General features: G+C 40.0%; 1 pseudogene; it reads right to left on the reverse strand.

Annotated features, from left to right (window-relative positions):
• Positions 1-14,461: 14,461 nt before the first annotated feature.
• On the reverse strand, positions 14,462-15,968 carry LOC121521923 (annotated as a pseudogene).
• Positions 15,969-18,374: the final 2,406 nt, after the last annotated feature.

Raw genomic sequence — 18,374 nt, forward strand, 5'->3', positions numbered from 1 at the left:
AAACTATCCCTTCAAACAGTAAAAACCAATGGGAAAGTAGAATCAGCAGAACTCTTTTTTTCATATTTTATTTGCACTTTAAAACGTGTTAACCCAAACAGGGTGAGTAAGAATATGTCTTTTGGGTGTTTACAGCAGAGACACTCCAGTGTAACACCTCTGAGAGAGGCGTCTTATTTGGAGAAGAAAGCACATTTTAAGAGGTGTGAAAACTGGATGATGATGTTTGGTAGAGAGCATATGGTGTTTTATTTTTTTTTTAAAGTTAGACTCAATCTGTTAGGGACATAAGAGAAGGTGTTAATCATGTTTTCCCGCTCTCGCATCTCCAGCTCTACTCGGGAACAGCTGCTACGTCACTGCAGAGAAGTGTCCCACCTTTGTTGCAGCTCGTTGACCTCTCGCTGCAGGTGATGTTTTTCTTTTGCATGTAAGTGTTGAAGTTGTGTTTTGGTATTTGAGTTTCTCTGTGAGATTGTGTGCTAGTAAGGAAAGAAGGCTGTGGTTACAGCTTCTCTAAGCGACACGATCATGAGTTTCTGAATGATGTGTTGTTTTACACTCGTTAATGTGACGTGTGCAGGTGGAATAATAATATAACAGGACATGGAATATTGGTCACATGACCTGCTGCCACTTCTTTGTTCTTTGATGTAAACCAGGCCCCCAGTGTTTAATTTCCTTGGGTAATTAAAGGGATATTTTGGTGTTTTTGAAGCTGTGTTGTATAAGTAGGTGTTTCGAAGTGATCCACTTTTTTAGAAAGTTGTAGCGGATACAGTTGGGGTGCCAGCCAGCGCGTACTCTGCCAAAATAATTGTTTCTGTTGACAGAATGATCAACCACACAGGGATTGTGGTACACTCACAAACCCCACTGTTTACCCAAAAGCAATCATGACATCACAACTTTGTTTTCCGTAGCCCATCTAGCCATCCTTGGCTGCTTGGTTCAGCTGATAGCCAGCACTAACTTGGATAATATTAATTCTGATTACGGCTTACAGCTCATTAAATAAAAAATCCACTATCTCAAAATATTAGAATATCACAAACGCTAGTCCAGAAAAGGATTTATAATACAAAAATGTTGAATTTCTAAAAACAATTATGCTCAATTATCACACAGTGCTTGGTTGGAGCTTCTTTTACACAAATTACTGCATCTATGTGACGTAGCATGGAGGCGATCAGTCCGTGGCACTGTTTAGGTGTTATGAAGCCCAGGTCTGTCTGATAGCAGCCTTCAGCTCGTCTGGATTGTTGACTCTGGTGTCTCTTATCTTCCTCTTGACATTTCCACAGAGATCCTCTATGGGGTTCAGGTCAGACCAGTTGGCTGGCCACTCAAACACAGTATTACCAGGGTCAGAAAACCAGTTTCTGGTAGTTTTGGCTTCATTGTGTTCAGGTGCCAAGTCCTGCTGGAACAGGAAACCAGTATCTCCATAAAGCTTCTCAGCAGAAGGAAGTATGAATGTCTCTGAGATCTCCTGCTAGATGGTTGATAGCATTGATTCTGGACTTGATAAAGACCAGTGGACCAACAGCAGCAGATGACATGGCACCCCAAACCATCACTGACTGTGGAGACTGGAAACACTGGACTTCAAGCATCTTGGATTCTGTCCCTCACAGATCTTTCTCCAGACTCTGGGACCTTAATTTCCAGATGAAACTCAATATTTAGTTTCATCTCAAAACAGGTCTTTGGACCACTGAGCGACAGTCCAGTTTTTTCTTCTTAGACCAAGTGAGATGCTTATGACATCTGTGGTTCAGGAGTGGCTCCGCTCTAAGAACAGGACACTTGTAGTCCATTTCCTGGACCCGTCTGTGTGGTGGCTTTTGATCCTTTGACTCCAGCCTCAGTCCACTCTTTGTGAAGCTCTCCTAAGTTCTTGAATCTGCTTTGTTCTACAATCCTCTGAAGGCTGAGCTCATCCCTGTTGCCTGTGCTCCTTTTCTTACCTTTTCTTATATTTCCATTTATCTGCTTTGATACAGCCTCTTAGAACAGCTGGCCCTTTCAGCAGTGAGCTGTAAGCCTTAACCATGAATATTTATACATAAAAAGTTTTATAATGTTTCACTTTGTATGCGATAAACATGGAATATATGCAAATTTAACTTTTTGAGGTAAATCACAGGAAAATAAAATACCTTTTTGATGATATTTTTTGCTTGACCCCTTGGCCCCTTGAAAAAAACAGATGTTTTGAAACATTTCAGCAAATCAGAGAATTTGGAGTAACCTGAGCTAAATTTCAAATGTTTTGGCAAAGGATCTGAATACTTGCATCAATGTGATATATATATTTTCTTCTTAATAAATTTGAAACAGTGTCTAAAATTCAGTTTTCACTGTGTCATGGTGGGGTGAAGGAGGTGTGAATATTTTCTGAAAAATAATATTTGTTTGACTGAAAATATGCAAAATTCAGATAAAATATTTGAACATTTTATCTGGTAAAATTTAACTTTTTAAAATAAAAATCTAAACATTTATTGAATAAAATAAAAACATCACACTGCCAGTGTTTTTCCTGTGTGGTTCAGCCCTAATACACTCTCAAACACTCACACAGTTTCTTTGACACAGGCACTAGAGCAATGTTGCGAAACCGGCTAATTGAAGTGGACATGAGAAAAGCAAAAGCTGTCTTAGCTAATTGAGACAAATGAAGCTGGCGGTGATCAAGGGATAAGCAGCCTGTTTCAATGTCACTCCAACAAAGAGAGCGAGGAGGTAGACACGCCGCTATACACCATATTACGCATGACCCACACGCTGAGGCTCAATGTCACACAGGCGGGATTAGTCAGACGGCATCATTTCATGTGCTTTAGAGCAATATCACATTTTCAGATCATAGCAGATACCTGTTTGATCTGCTTCTTCCTCATTTCAGCAACTACAGCAAAGGAAACAAGAAAAAGCTATTATTTTCAAGGCTTAATGCACACAGATCTCAAAATGTAGGAGTACAGAAGCCAACATTGAGACATTTCAATGTTCGTATGTTCGATTTACAAATAAAGTTGTCTTTCATTTCAATTTATCTTTTTTGATTATAAAAGTCAAAGTTATATTCAAGTTCAAGACATTAAGTCATTCAAAATAAACAGGCTAGAAACAAGAGAGGTGGCCCAAATGAATGAGTTACATGTACATGGTTGGGCACGTAAAACATCATAATATCAGAAACCTGGATTAGCCCTATTTCCAGTTTTGAGAGTTTTGCAACCTGGAGAGCTCAGAAAGAGAGAATGGGATGCTGGTATGCAAACGGTAATGAAGAGCAAGTCTATTAACAGAGACTACAGTCTGCAGTGTTGTTCACACACTTCATTGGTAAGCTAATTTGCATTGAAAAAGACAATTAAAGGAAGTATTTGCTTCTTTTTCCTGTACCTTTGTGTTATTGCACCCCAGCCACTATTTCAGTGTGTGCTAGTGGAGTAAAGCAGGCTGACAGAATCACTTTTAACAGCTTTTCTCCCTCATTTAAACTGTGATATAATGTTGGAGTTTTATTTAAAAATACATCTTATTTCAAGAAAAGTGACCACTGGGAAGAAAATTGTGCAGTAGGTCTGCGAGAAGACTTTCTGTTAGCTGGTATTTACTGGTTTGTGGCCAGTTTCACAAATACAGTTTGAACAGCAGAAATGAAGTGGTCAAATATAGTGGACTTTGATGAACAATTGATGACCAATTCTCTGACAAAATGGAATGATACTCGACACAGAACCATGTCATGCAGAAAGGTGTGGATCATTAGGGTCAATGGGGCAGGGCGCCATCTCACTTCCCCGTAGCTGGGTGTTCATGCCTGAGGCGTCCTGGCTAAACAGCAGCAGCAGTGTGAGAAGAGCTATGAGAGGACGACTGTACTGAACTATCCACAGTGGATGCTTTTGTTTTTCGTCAGGCTACACCAAAGAAACCATTATGGTTGGATTTTGCCATTTAAATGCAGGTTACGGTTGAGATTATCAGTTTATGAGGCCTAAGGGCATGTGTCCAATGCTAGCTTCTTTAGCATTGGCAGTGGTTATTTTCAGTTAAAAACCAATTGTGTCAAGCATTATGAGCACTAAATGCCCTGGGCAAAAAAAAAAAAAAAAAAAAAAAAAAACAGCCTTAGGGTTATCTTTTGTTGTCGCTGCCTTAAAGCACTCTTTGTTGAAAATCTTTTCAACTTTTGGAACAGCATTGCGCTCCTCAACGTCACTTCTCCCTTGCAAATAAAATCATTGAAGGGTGGGACCCCTGACAACAGTGGAAGAGAAACTGAGCCATCGATGAGAAAAGGACTGTGCTGAGATATCCTAAGTGGATGCTTTTGTCTTTCTTCTGGGCTACTCAAAAGCAACCATGATGGTTGGATTGTGCTTTTTAGATGGAGGTTACAGTTGAGATCATCAGTTTATGAGGCCAAAGGGCCTGTGTCCAAGACCAGCTGGCAGCAATTATTTCATATCCAAAAAAAAAAAAAAAATGTTGTCCAGCATTCTTGGCACTAAGCGCCCTGGGCAGAAAAAAAAATCACCACCAAGACCATCTGATTTTGTCTCTGCTTTTAAGCACTCTTGGTTGGACACCTTTCGGAACAGCACTGCGCTCATCAATGTCACTTCTCCCTCACTTGCAAATAAAGTCATAGAAGGGTGGGAGTGTGGGAGATTCTGACAGTAGTGGAAGAGAAACTGAGTCATGTATGAGAGAAGGACTGTGCTGAGCTATCCTGAGTGAACGCTTTTGTCTTTCTTTTGGGCTACTCCTAACCAACCATGATGGTTGAGTGTTGCCATTTAAACGCAGGTTACAGTTGAGATCATCAGTTTATAAGGCCTAAGGGCCTCGCCCAAGGCCAGTTTTTTTTAACATTGGCAGTAATTATTTTTAATTCAAAAAGAACAATGTAGTCAAGCATTATGAACACTAAGTGCCCTGAGCAAAAAAATAAATAAATAAATAAATGCCCTTAGGGTCATCTTTTGTAGTTGCTGCTTTAAAGCACTTTCGGTTGAAAATCTTTCGGAACAGCACTACACTCATTAATGTCACTTCTTCCTCACTTGCAAACATACAAGGCTGGAACCTCTGTCAATAGTAAAAGAGAAACTGAGCCATCGATGACAGGACTGTACTGTGCTATCCAAAGTGGACTTTTGTCTTTTTTTGGGACTACAAAGAGAGTAGGGGGTTAGATTTTACTGTTTTAGTGGAGGTTACAGTTGAGATCATCAGTAACAGAGCACCGGTTAGTCATTAGTTTGGATGATTTGTTGATGTTGTCAGTAACGGATGTTGTCTGGCTCTTGTAAAGTTACCGTATAAGCTAATGCACTAACAGGCTAATTTAGAGCTAATGGTGCTAACATGAAGCTAAGTGCTGCTTGTTGTTTATGTGTTAAACGAAGGCGTATATTGTGGAAATGACTGCATGTGTGTAAGGAAAAGCTTGCAACTTTCATCATCTTTGTTTGGAAAACTCACACAGAAAAATACAAGACAGTCATTCTTCAGTCATTTCACAGGTCTGCTCATGAGTAATATGTATAAAGAAGCAGGTTCTTATAACAGGGTAACAATTACTCTGATTACCATAAGGCTCAGTTTCTACTGTCTCAGACATGAGTAAGGTGTGGAAAAAAAATGTCCCCAGCCCTGTTTAGTGTAGACTTAAAGCTGCTTCAGTGTTCCTGTTTTTATGTTTTTTGCTGTTAAATGCAGGTTATTGGTGACATATAGTGAGCTAAAGCAAGTGTCCTGTAGTTGGCTGGAGACAAAAAAGCCTAGTGGAAACTGGTCTACACTGATGGAAGATGTTCTCATGCTATTAAAAAACAATTTCTATCATTCTTAAATATGGTGTAGAAATATATAATTATGCCGCTTTGTGAGGAGCCTGACCTGACGCTGGGTCACTCAAGCAGAGAATCTACTTTAAACTATCTATTAGCTGTGCTTTTATTGGTGGGATTCAGTAATTCAATAACTAATGCATTTGACCCTGCTGGTCAACAGCTGTATGTTTAAGAGAGTCTAATCAGGTGACTACTCTATCTCCATAGATAATCTATAGCACCGGTATCTGTCAGGATAGCGCACAGATCAAGGGAGAGAGAAAAGAAAGTCAAGCCTGGAACTGGAGAATAATTTTGGTTTTGTTTAGTCCAATCTGAACATGCAGAGATGATTTTATCAAACATAATGGCTGCAGAGGGGGTGAGAGAAGCTCGTCAGAAAAACGTCAGAGAAGGACAATCAGACAAGAAACAAAAGATGGATGAAGTAAAAAGGCTCTCTCTGAATCCCTTCGCCTTTTTTCTGTTTCCGTGTCTTTCTGTCTGCTTTCCCGCTCCTCAACATGCAGGAACAGATGTGGTTACATCTCCCGCTACATTGGATCAGGAATGATTTCTGGCTGCTGTCGGCTGGTAAAACTATTCATAGACAGCTTTAAATAAAAAGAGATCAGTTATTCAATCCAAGAGAAAGGCTCAATAAAAGACAAATGGAAAGGCAGGATCCCACAGCAGTGTATGCGCTCCAGTGTGGGTGGCTCTTTGTTGCGTAAAGGTGTGTGAGCATACAGGTGTCAGAGGTGCTTCTGTGAACGTGCCTCTTGTTAAGAGAGCGACTTTAGGTGAGCAGAAACCTCTGGTTTTATGTAGATGAAGTTTAGCTCGCATGTATGTGGATGTGAGTGAGTGAGTGAGTTTGCCCGTTTATTAACTCGCACAGTCACCCACTCCTTTTTAAAAATAGCAGCCTCTTGGCTGAGGCTGTCAGCAGCAATGAGAAAATAAGGAGTTCTCCGTTCTGGAAGTAGCAGCCATCATGATCCAATAAGGATGGGCTGGCGAAGGAAAGCGCACAATTAGGCATGAGTGTTTCGTACCGTGCCCTGATGTGATCGCTCCCCCTCCCCTCTCACCTGCTAGTCTGCTTTCACGTCAGTGACATCGTTCCATACCTGAGCACACCTGAATGTACTCTGATTCTGAATGCATGTAGAGAGTATTCAGACCCCTTCACTTGTTTTCAGTTTTCTTATGTTGCAGCCTCATGCTACAGTCATGCTACAGTCATGCCACAGTCATGCTACAGTCATGCTAAAGTCTTATTGATCTACACTCAGTACCCCATAATGACCAAGTGAACATAACAGATTTTTACATTTTTGAAAAAATTTTGCAAATTTATAATGTAGCTCTGGCTCCTCAAATCTTTCTGGATCTTTCCTGAGATGCACTGATTGGAGTCCACCTGTTGTAAATTAGATTGATTGGGCATGATTTGGAAAGACACACATCAGCAGTTGTGAGTGATACCCATCCTTTAATACAGGGGTTCTCAAACTTTTTGGGGCGATGGACCCCCTACAGGGCAGACATTTTTCCGAAGACCCTCACATAACCCTCATGCTGATTAAACATATGTTAACTGCCATTTTTGTTGCCCTTTTATCTGAGAAAATCTCCTGTTTTGTCCTTAAACTCTGCATGCTTTGTTATCAGATGGTGCTTTAGCCTGGCGGGCTTCATTTGCAAACAAAGACACACAACACACTTCGGTCATCTGCTGCTGTTCTCAATAAAACCAAACTGTCATCATATTTTCTCAGTTTGGCTGGTTTGTGCAGAGCATCACTTGATGAAGTGGATGTGTTTAAATATTTATCCATTGTTGCTAGCACACCAAATTCATCCTAAGCAAAGTGACTGATGTATGACGAGTGATAGATTTATGTGATATGCTGCAATCATATCTGAATTTGTACTGGCCCAAAGCTGAATTATATGGGAGTCATTGGTTTAGTGTGGCTGTTTTTTGGTGCTGTGGTCCATATATGTGTTTGTTTGCTGTAAATGACATGGCACCACGCTATGAAATAATCATGGAACATCACAAGACGGAGATGTTTTAAAGGTAAATGCAGCAACTCAAAAAATAGTTCAGAGTATTTGCTTCATGTGTTGTAAAGTTGCATAATTAAATGTTATTATTTCGAAGTGTGGTGAATGTGCAGGTCACAACTCGTCCACAAGAGCGTTTTGGAGTTTTTGGATTGTGTATTTGATGAGTTTAATGAGGGAAAGCTAGAATACCATAAGACACCATAGCGTTAGCTGAGCAGCGCCTAACTCGGCACTGCCGATCTAAAAATAGCTTGCACCGACAACTAAAGGTAACAAACCTATTACTAAGACTATAGGGATTATGGCAATGGGCAAATTTGCCAAAATGTTGAAGCATCCCTTTAAGGGTGTGAAATAAGGAAATACTGGAGGTTAAGTGTCGAATAAAATATCATCAAATAAACTAAAAATGAAATGAAAAAGAATAAAAGGGTGCTGAAATAAGAATAAAACACTACAAGGTAACTCAGGGAAAAGCTAAACTAAGAAAATAAAGCGATGCACAATGCATACCCTCTACAGCAGTAATCCCATTTCTCTTTTATTAAATTGTATATCAGGTATTCTTTTTTAATTCCTACAGCTATTAAAACCCCCCCAAAAACAATTAAGATTGAAAAAAAAATGTCTGCATTGGTTTAATGTTTGATTCATTTTACAGAAATCCACCCGCCACCTATTACCAGCAAATATGATGCACGATAAACACATGCTAAATTAAAACTTTGGTTTTCTTTCAACTTTGGGCATTTTACTACTTGAGAATCAGATCTAAAAACCTAATTCTTGCATGGGTTTTTCACCAAACAGGACACAGCAGCACATCTGCAACAAACTCAGAGATGGAGAACATAAAAGCCCCAGAATTATTCAGCTAAAATATCTCAATCGCCCCCTTGTGGCTGGCTATGGTATAGAGACTGATCTCGCTTTTGGAGGCTAAAAACAGCATACATTTGATAGAAAATAAAATATTTTCAAAAATATGTTAACTGGAGCAAAATTTCTCTGAGTTTATTTGAAAGTCCAGCCCCCCCAAACATCCATCTAGGAAAAACTTTGGTTGATGACCCCTGCTCTAGTGTGCAGCCAGTCTAGCCTGGTCCCTGTAACCACAGAAGGATTGGCTTTTAAAAGGGTTGATTTCTCAGAAAGACACAAAACAAGACACACTGTACCTCCGCTAACACCTCGATGGCATGCAGCGAGACATACCAGCAGTAAAACAAAATACTAGGCGTTATCCTCCCACCCCAGGCTTGATCAGGTGTTTCTGTTGGTTTTCATTCCAACTCCTGCATAAAAAATCAACCTCATACTCAGAGCTAATCAAGCACAGCCAAGGCCGGGCTGAACGCCAGCCACACTGCTACCTGTTGATAGCAAAATGAGGGGCATCATTGTCCCTCTCCTGGCAATTAGCTAATAAGCTAAGCAGCTAATTAGCTCAAGAGCTACTCCAGTAAATCTACTGCGTTTAAGGCTGAGGGTAAAGGTATAATCATGATCAGTGTGTCCGTTTACTGCCATTGATAGAAGAAGCTCTGTTTCTCCATACAGGGCATTTAAATTCTACATCCATCAGCAGGCAGTTCATGCAATAGAAGACACCAGCCGGCAGCTTAATTGCATTTTTTTAAGCAGCACAGTTGGTTTCTTTTAGCAGGATGATATAAAAGATCCCTGTTTAAGCAACAAGCAGTGTTCCTTTATTTAAAATGTATCTGTCGAAAAAGCAATTGAGTGAGCTTGGTATTTTGAGAGGTAGCTCTTTCCACTTTGATAAAACTTTCACTTTAAATCCGCTTTAATGTGCGTTTTCTCCCTCCCTTTTGTTTTATTGACTGTATATCTCAAAGTCGCCCTCCATTCCAATCCGCAGGTAAACATCGGCTGGCTGCTTGTGTTATATTGCCGATCCGTCACCCCTACGTTCTGTCTGGTTGCTGTCCCCGCTCTGACCTCCTTTACTCTCCTCCTTTTTATTCCCTCCATCCATTTTCTCTCTTTCTACCCACCGCCACACTCTTATTGACTCCACAGCTCCATCCTTATCCAGTCGCCCTGCTCTCCATCTCCTCTCCTTTCTTTCCTCTCTCGCTCCATCATCCTTGCCTCTCATTCAGAGCAGAAGCAGCACCAGTCAAATTGATTTTGCCGCTGTGCTGAGGAGCCCCATCAGCTCACAGATTGGGTTTCCCGCTTTACCTCTCCCTCTGGCCCTCGGTTTTTCTTTCTTTCTCTCTTACCATGACTTCCACTTGTCTCTCTTGTCCTGGTGTCCTTTTCTTTGCCTCCTGTCCCTCATATGTCCTTCTCTCTTCATGTGCAGCGCTGAGCTGCTGGTTTTATCTGACACATGGCATCCATACATCCACTGGGTTGCATGAGGCTGGAGCTGATTCATACTGACATTGTGCCAGAGACAGGGTACCTTCTGGAATGGCTACCAGTCACTCACAGGGTAGGCACACACTCACCGATCACTTCATTAGGTACACCTTTTAAACTGCTCTTTTACGGCAATGTCTGCTCACCCAATCACACTGCAGCAACCGATGCATATAGGCATGTGGCATGGTCAGGATGATATGCTGAGGGTCAAAGCAGGCGTCCAAATAGGGGAGAAAGATGGTTTACCTGAATGTCATGGTTGTTGGTGGTCTGACAGGCTCATATGATGTTTACATCAAAATCTGACCCCGCCATTAATACATCAGCAGACATCAAGACTTATCAGACCAGGCAACGTTTTTATTACAGTAGACTGTAGTATACCAGAAGGGCCAGTCACTAGCAGATCATATTCCTGGCTACCATTACACCATGAGGACAAAAGAACACTCTAAACAAACCTGAGAAAAGTTTATTGAAAAGCATAAGTCCAGGGATGGATACAAAAACATTTCCAAGTCACTGAACATCTCCCAGAGTTCAGTTAAATCCATCAACAAGAGATGGGAGAGACTCTGCAACTGGTGCCCGGGTTCTTCACCAGTCAAAGCTTTATGGGAGAGTGGCAAAGAGAAAGCCACTGTTGAAGAAAACTCAGATTCAATCTGGACTAGAGTTCACCGAAAGGCATGTGGGAGACTCCATGGTCAAGTGGAAGGAAGGACACCAAACACTGCTCAACACCATGAACACACCATCCCCATTGTGAAGCACAGTGGTGGCAGCATCATGCTGTGGGGATGCTTCTCTGTGGCCGGCCCTGGAAGGCTTGTGAAGATAGAGGGTAAAATGAATGTGGCAAAATACAAGACAGTTACCCGATGAATACAGCAAAAGCTACAAAGAAATGGTTTAAAGGCAATTGGCAATGAGTCTTTAACGTCGCTGCAGAGGAATTCTGATCCACTCTCCTTTGCAGGATCGTTTTAGTTCAGCTACATTGGTGTGTTTTCCAGCAAGAGTGGCCTGTTTAAGGTCATGCCACAGCATCTCACTCAAATTTAAAGGGATGCTTCAACATTTTAGCAAATTTGCCCATTGCCATAATTCCTATAGTCATAGCGTGGTGAATGTGCAGGTCACAACTTGTCCACAAGAGCATTTTGGAGTTGTTGGATTGTGTATTTGATGAGTTTGATGAGGGAAAGCAAAAAATACCACCTGCTTCCATAGTGTTAGCTGTGCAGCTAGGATATTGGTCCCCCCAGATCTAGAAACAGCTTGCACCGACAACTAAAGGAAACAAACCTGTTACTAAGACTAAATTTTGGCAATGGGTGAATTTGCCAAAATGTTGAACCATCCCTTTAAGTCCAGTCATTGACTAGGCCACTCTAAAACATCATGTTGTTTTTTTAAGCCATTCAGATTTGGGTTTGTTGGTGTGTTTGTGATGAACTCTCCCATGATGCCATTGTTGCCCAGTGTCCTTCTTACTGTTGAATCATGAACTCTGACCTTAAGTGAGTCAAGTGAGGCCTGCAGGTCTTTAGATGTTGTTCTGGGTTTTGTGACCTCCTGTATGACTTGTCAGTGTGGTCTTGGAGTCATTTTGGTAGGATGACCACTTCTGTTCCAAATTTTCTCCATTTGTGGATAATGGCTCTCAATATGTGTTGCTTTTTGAGTTCTTTAGAGGTTTTGTTACTCTAAATTCTTTAGAAAAATGTAGTGTAACCAATGAAATTTAAAATTATAGGAAGACAAATTAAAGGAAGACAATCACAGAAATGTTTCCTCCAAAGGAGTATCGACCCGTTTAGACCCCTCTTATTGTGAGGCATCGACTCTCACCACCATGGTAGTCAGGACACTTCCTGCTTGTTCCTCTCTCTGCGTTTCCACGGTTCATTCTCAGCCTGAGCAGACGTAAGCTCCACTGATGCAGCTTCATGATCCTGTAATTCATGAGTGCATGTGTGTGTTTGTGTAAATGCAAAGCCAAACCAAAGGGGATTTAGAAAAATGGTGTTTATGCAAAGACATGCACCTCATCAAATGTATGGTACAGTGAGGATGGGACAGTAACAGCCATGGATCTGCAAATGCAACACATACATTATCATATATTCATGTCCTTATAGACAGCACCACTCCATTATGGTGGGAATGTGTCATTGGGCATTCAGAAAATACTCAGACCCTCTTTATTTTTTTTCAGTTTTGTTATGTTGCAGTCATTTGATTTTTTTTCTCATTTATCTACACCTTTTTCCCCATCATAACAAAGACAAAGACAAACCGAATTTGATTTTTTTTGAAACTATATTAAATATGTTTAATCATTTATTAATTAATTTTATATATATATTTTAAATTTAATTATTATTTTATATATATATTGTATATATACTTTAAAGCATAAATTATTTTGTACCTGATGTGTTTAATATTTCTTTACTTAAACATCATACTATTTTATCTCAGACAAAAATGCAAGAAAATTGTAGTATTCTGAAAGTAGGATTTATAAATATTATATTTTCATCAACCACTTTCAATGTGCTGTACATAGAATTAAATGAGAAAAAAAAATGGCAATAACAACCTTTGGAAATTTACAAACAAAAATATATACAGTGCTTAACAAATTTATTAGACCACCCTAACCCTAACTAAAGTAAGGTTTATGCCACAGCTGCCCCAAATTAACAGCATTGGTAATTACCAATATCATTTTTTATGTTTCTGCAATGGCTAATACACCAATATGTAGAAGCTCTTTAACCCAAATGATATTTTTAATGCTAAAATATAATTATTGTTGTTGTCCATGAATTTTCAAATTAACTGATTTACAAAAAAAAAAAAAAAAAACCTGAAAAAATGGTAAAGCACATTAATATTTCTTGATTAATATGTCAAATTATAGTTATTTACTTGCATTCCTGAACAGAAAAATGAGTTTTAGTGGTTGAATGTGATGCTTGAATCATTTCTGACTTCTCAGAGAAGCCCAGTGAGCTGGCTCAAATTTGGGTATAAAAAGGTGAATTCAGTTTGAAATTCCTCATTCCTGTTCAAAATGGTAAAACGTGGAGAGCTCAGTGAAAATGAAAGAGTCCGCAATAAAGCACTTCATGATGCTGGATGGTCTCTGAGACTAATATGACAGGTGGTCTAATACATTTGTTAAGCACTGTATATACTTAAACTATAAAAAGATACTGTGATTAATCATTAATCACAGCATAGTGCTGTGATTAATGATTATTTCTGTAAATCGATTAACAGCGCCAATACATGTATACACATAAATAAAAACTATCAGGATTTTGACTTAAATCTTAAAATTCTAACTCTTATCTTGGAATTGGGACTTTTATTTAAAAAATTCATATCAGGGTTCTGAATTTAGTCTGAGGAATATGACTCTGATCTCAGAATAATGATTTTAAACTCAGAATTTTGAACACTTCCTGAAAAAATCCTGACTTTACTATCAGGATTCTGACTTTAAACTCACAGTTTTGACCCTAAGCTCAGAGATAAGACTTGATTCTCAAAATTCTGACTCTAAACTTTGAAATTTCACTTTAATCTCAACATTCAGTCTTTAATCTCAGAATTCCCTTGAAATCCTGATGTAACAGCCCTCACAGGTAAGATCTGTAGCAGATATAAAGTTGATGTGTGTGTAACAGGAAAATGAGGGCGTCAGACATTAGTTGTTGTCAGCTAGCAGGCAATTCTCCATTTTTTAATAAAACAAATATTTTCCATTTTTGTATACAAACATTCACGTCATTTCCTGTTCACAGTCTCTTCAACAATGTACTTTTGGGTATTAACCCGTGTCTCTTGCCTTCAAAAATACAATATAAGAAATACTTATGAATCTGACTTCTGTAAAATTAGAGCACAATATTTGATCTCTGTAACTTGAAATACCACCTTTAACTAATCAGCTCAAAACTGCACCAGATCAGTACATTCAGAGTGTTGTTGACCTGTTTACTTATTTTTTTCTATTCAAAGAGCTTACTTAAACTCTAGCACAATGCTAACAACAAAACATTTACAATAAAGTTACATTTGGGCCCTCGTTGATTCACAAAATATAACTACAACTTCTACGCTAAATAAGGACCAGAGACGGGAGAACTGACCCCATTGTACCAAGAGTTATAACCGCTCTTGTTACAATCTAAGGCCAAGGATTTGTCATTGCATCCAAACTCCCATTCCTCCCCGTTCCCGGCTCTTCTGATATTCCTGTAAGAGACTGCTATAAAAACACTTCCGGTCCACTCAACCTCCCAGTAACAATGTCCATGTAGACTCTCTCCACTCAGGACCTGATGCCAGTCAGTGAACCTGTCTGGGTGACTAGGATAAGGCTGCTGTTGACTCGTGTATGCTGCCTTCCTGTTCCCATGAGATAAAAACAGATGTTTGTGTGCTGTGTTTGGATCCAGTGTGATGTCCCGTGAATATCTGAGGAATTCCTCTCTGGTCTCGGGCTCATTTTGTGGCAGGACAACATCTATTTCATTCACTGTGTGTAAGATGGTTGACCATTTCTCTCTCAGGACGTCCTGTAGTTTATCTCTGGCTGCTGACACAGCCGCTGTCACGTCTTCAAAGTACCTCTGAGGACCCATATGGATGCTGGATGAGTGTTTAGGTTCACTGGGCGCTGACACCGAGGGGAAGTCTTGTAGAAACTGGTTGTGATCCTGCGTTTGTGACAGCGTCTGCAGCTCCGCATCTTTCGTCTTCAGCTCATCAATCTCCTCCTTCAGCTCCTCCTGCAGGACTACGACTTGATTCACCATGGTTACCTCCTGGTATCGAACCTGCTGCATCACATCAAAGCGCCGTTTCTGCAAGAGCCAGATCAGCTTGGTGAGGATCCTCTGGCTGTGCTCTACCGCATCATCAGCAGAGCGATTGATGGCCTCTGCTTCCTGCTGAAGCCGCGTCACGTATTTCTCTTTGCTTCGGATTTTGTGGTGGATGTTTTGTTGGCTCACCTCGAGTTCTCTCTGCCTCTCAGTCCTCTCTGCTGCAGCTGAGACCATGTCGTGGCCTTTATGTTCATCCACAGAGCAGAGATAACAGATGGACTGCTGATCAGTGCGACAGAACATCTTCATCACCTCATCATGATGAGGGCAGAGGTTCTCCTGGAGCCTCTTGGACAGCTCCACCAGCTTGTGTTTCTTCAAAGGAGCGGATTCAAAATGAGGTGGAAGGTGATTCTTGCAGTAAGAGGCCAGACATTGCAGACAGGACTTTTGGGCTTTCAGTTTCCCCTCCTTGCAGACGTCACAGGCCACATCTTCAGCTCCAGCGTAGAGATCATCAGGAGCAGCTTGGAGTTTACTCTTCTTAAGCCTCTCCACTAAAACAGCTAACAGGGTGTTTTTCACCAGGACAGACCTCAGTCTGAAGGTCTGCTCACACTGAGGGCAGCTGTAGATGTTCTTCTCATGCTCTGTATCCCAGCGGGTTTGAAGACACTTCATGCAGTAGCTGTGACTGTCCACAGGGGACAGTCACAGGATCCATCAGCAGATCCACACAGATCGAACAGGAGACGGTTTCCCGCTCTAGCTGGACTACTTTCTGTGCCATTTCACATCTGAGAGACGACTGTTTCACCACCTGAGAAATGAAACTAGTTTGAGATCTTAACAGGTATTTTACTGCGTGAACGTCTCTTCGTTGGCTATGCCCATCATCAAACTGTAGATCTGAAGGAGAGGGAATGAGGAAATATTCAAACGCTGTGGCGCTGGCTGTGTTTAATAGAGGGGTCATTAGGCTCTGGTTTATTCCAGGAAAAGGTGTGGTGCTGTAAACTTTGAACTTTGTTCCCTGGTTTACAGCAAGGCTCAGTTCAAACCTGCTCCACATGTGAAAACAATAAAAGTTTTACAGTTACCATCAGGTCCGATAGGCAGGGATAAAAGGGGAGGATTCAGGGTCCAGCAGAGTAAGGGGGCCCATGGAGGCTAGTAGAACATGGTGCATCCTAAATATCTTAAATGTTCAACATATTTTATTGTGAAACCTAAATTATCATCAAGAAGGGGATTAGAGCCACTGAGAACTTTTCTTTTAAGATCTAACTTTTAGTCTGAAATTCTGAGAATTAACTCAGTAGTCTGACTCTAATCCTAGGATTCCTGTTTTAATCCCAGAATTCCTACTGAAATCACAGAATTATGACTTTTTTCGGAGGTTGCACTATAATCCCAAAATAATTAAATGAATCCAAAAATTCTGGCCTTAATCTCAGAATCCTGATTGAATCTCAGAATTTTTACTTTAATCCCACAGTATTGGCTTAAATCCCAAAATTCCAACTTAAATCTCAGAATTCTGATGTTAATCTCAGAGTTCTAACTTTAATCTCAGAATTCTAAGACAGGATAAGATAACATAACATAACATAAGACTTTTTTGATCCAAAGAGGGGAAATTCTGGCATTGCAGCAACAAAAATATGATAAAATTAAACAATATAACTAAATAAAAGCTACATAAATAATTAAATAAGGGCAAGTACGTTTATACAGTTGACATTTGTTGTAAGCAGTAGTAATAAAAGTGATGTGGGATACAAAGTCACAACGAAACAAAAAAAGAACTAGTCCGCTCAGCGCACTTCCTGAACAGATTTATGAATGAAACAACATGAAGACAAGTGAGACTGAGAGTCATCAGTGATCAGACTATAAACCTGTATGTTAACGTGAACAGTCTCTGACAGAAATCTTAGTTTTATCAGACCAGCTGTTTGAATAAACAGAATAATTCCTCAGTCAAAAAAATGGTTGCATGGAGTGCTGCATGGGTTTTGAAAAGTTTAAAGAAAAGCTTGAAAAAATGTAGTGTATCTCTGGTGCTCTTCAATATGGGGATCCAACTTAAAGTTTTTAAGAGGTCTGAGGCACTCAGAAGGACTGTAGATAAAAAGCCTTTATTGCATAGGGCTACAGCGTCATAAAAAACATGCCAACATGTTTCAGCCTAACAGGCCTTCATCAGGGCAGTTACAAAATGGCTGCCAAGCTGCTTCCTTTAAAGGTTTTCAGCAGGTCACATGATTACTAGTAGTCACATGATGGAGTCAAAGGTTACACAGTTAAAACAATCAGTTAAATGATGTCTAAGTGCATTGAACACATCTATATTAAGAATCTGTACCATTTTCTACTGAATTGACACACACACAAAAGTTCTTTCTAAGCAGTTACCAAATTAACTGAGAAAAAGTACATTTGAGGAAAGACAAAAAGAAAGCTATAAAAATGGAGAGAAGTCCAGTTCCCCATTTAGACCAGGGAATTTTGTAGCTTTTAATGTATATATCCAGAAGGACTCTCTTTGTAAGAGCTTTTTTAGTCTGTCCCCTCCTCTGATTGAATTTTGTATATGCTCAATGCCTGATATTTTCAGAGAGTTGCAACTACCATGATTAGCCTCTTTATAATGTAAAGCCATGCGATATTGTGGGTTTCCTGTTTTAATGGCGTGTTTATGTTCAGCCAATCTTGCCTTCAGTTTCCGCTTAGTTCTCCCAATGTAGAAACACCCGCAAGGACATTCAAGTCTGTAAACTACAAAGCTAGTATTGCAGTTGATAAAAGACTTAATTTCAAACCTCTGACCTGTTGTGACATCAGTGAAAAAGCTGGTTTTTGTCATATTATCACAATGATTACAATTATCACATTTATGATTACCTATTGTGGTGTCTAACCAGGTCTTTTGTGTCTTGGGGGGGAGATAGCTTCTTACCAGTTTATCATTTAAGGTAGGGGCTCGTCTAAAGCTGATAGTAGGAGCATCAGGAAGGGCTTCTCTAAGAGATGCGTCACTTTTCAAGATATCCCAATTTCTTTTGATTATTTGTTTGATTTGGTTTGCTTTGCAGCTGTATTGTGTCACAAAGTAAACTTGATTAGGTGGCTGTTGATGCCTTTGTTTTTTAACCAGTAGCTGCTCTCTGGGGAGATCTTTTGCTTTGTTGTA

Source organism: Cheilinus undulatus, linkage group 2, assembly GCF_018320785.1.
Source record: "Cheilinus undulatus linkage group 2, ASM1832078v1, whole genome shotgun sequence".
Taxonomy (NCBI): Eukaryota; Metazoa; Chordata; class Actinopteri; order Labriformes; family Labridae; genus Cheilinus; species Cheilinus undulatus.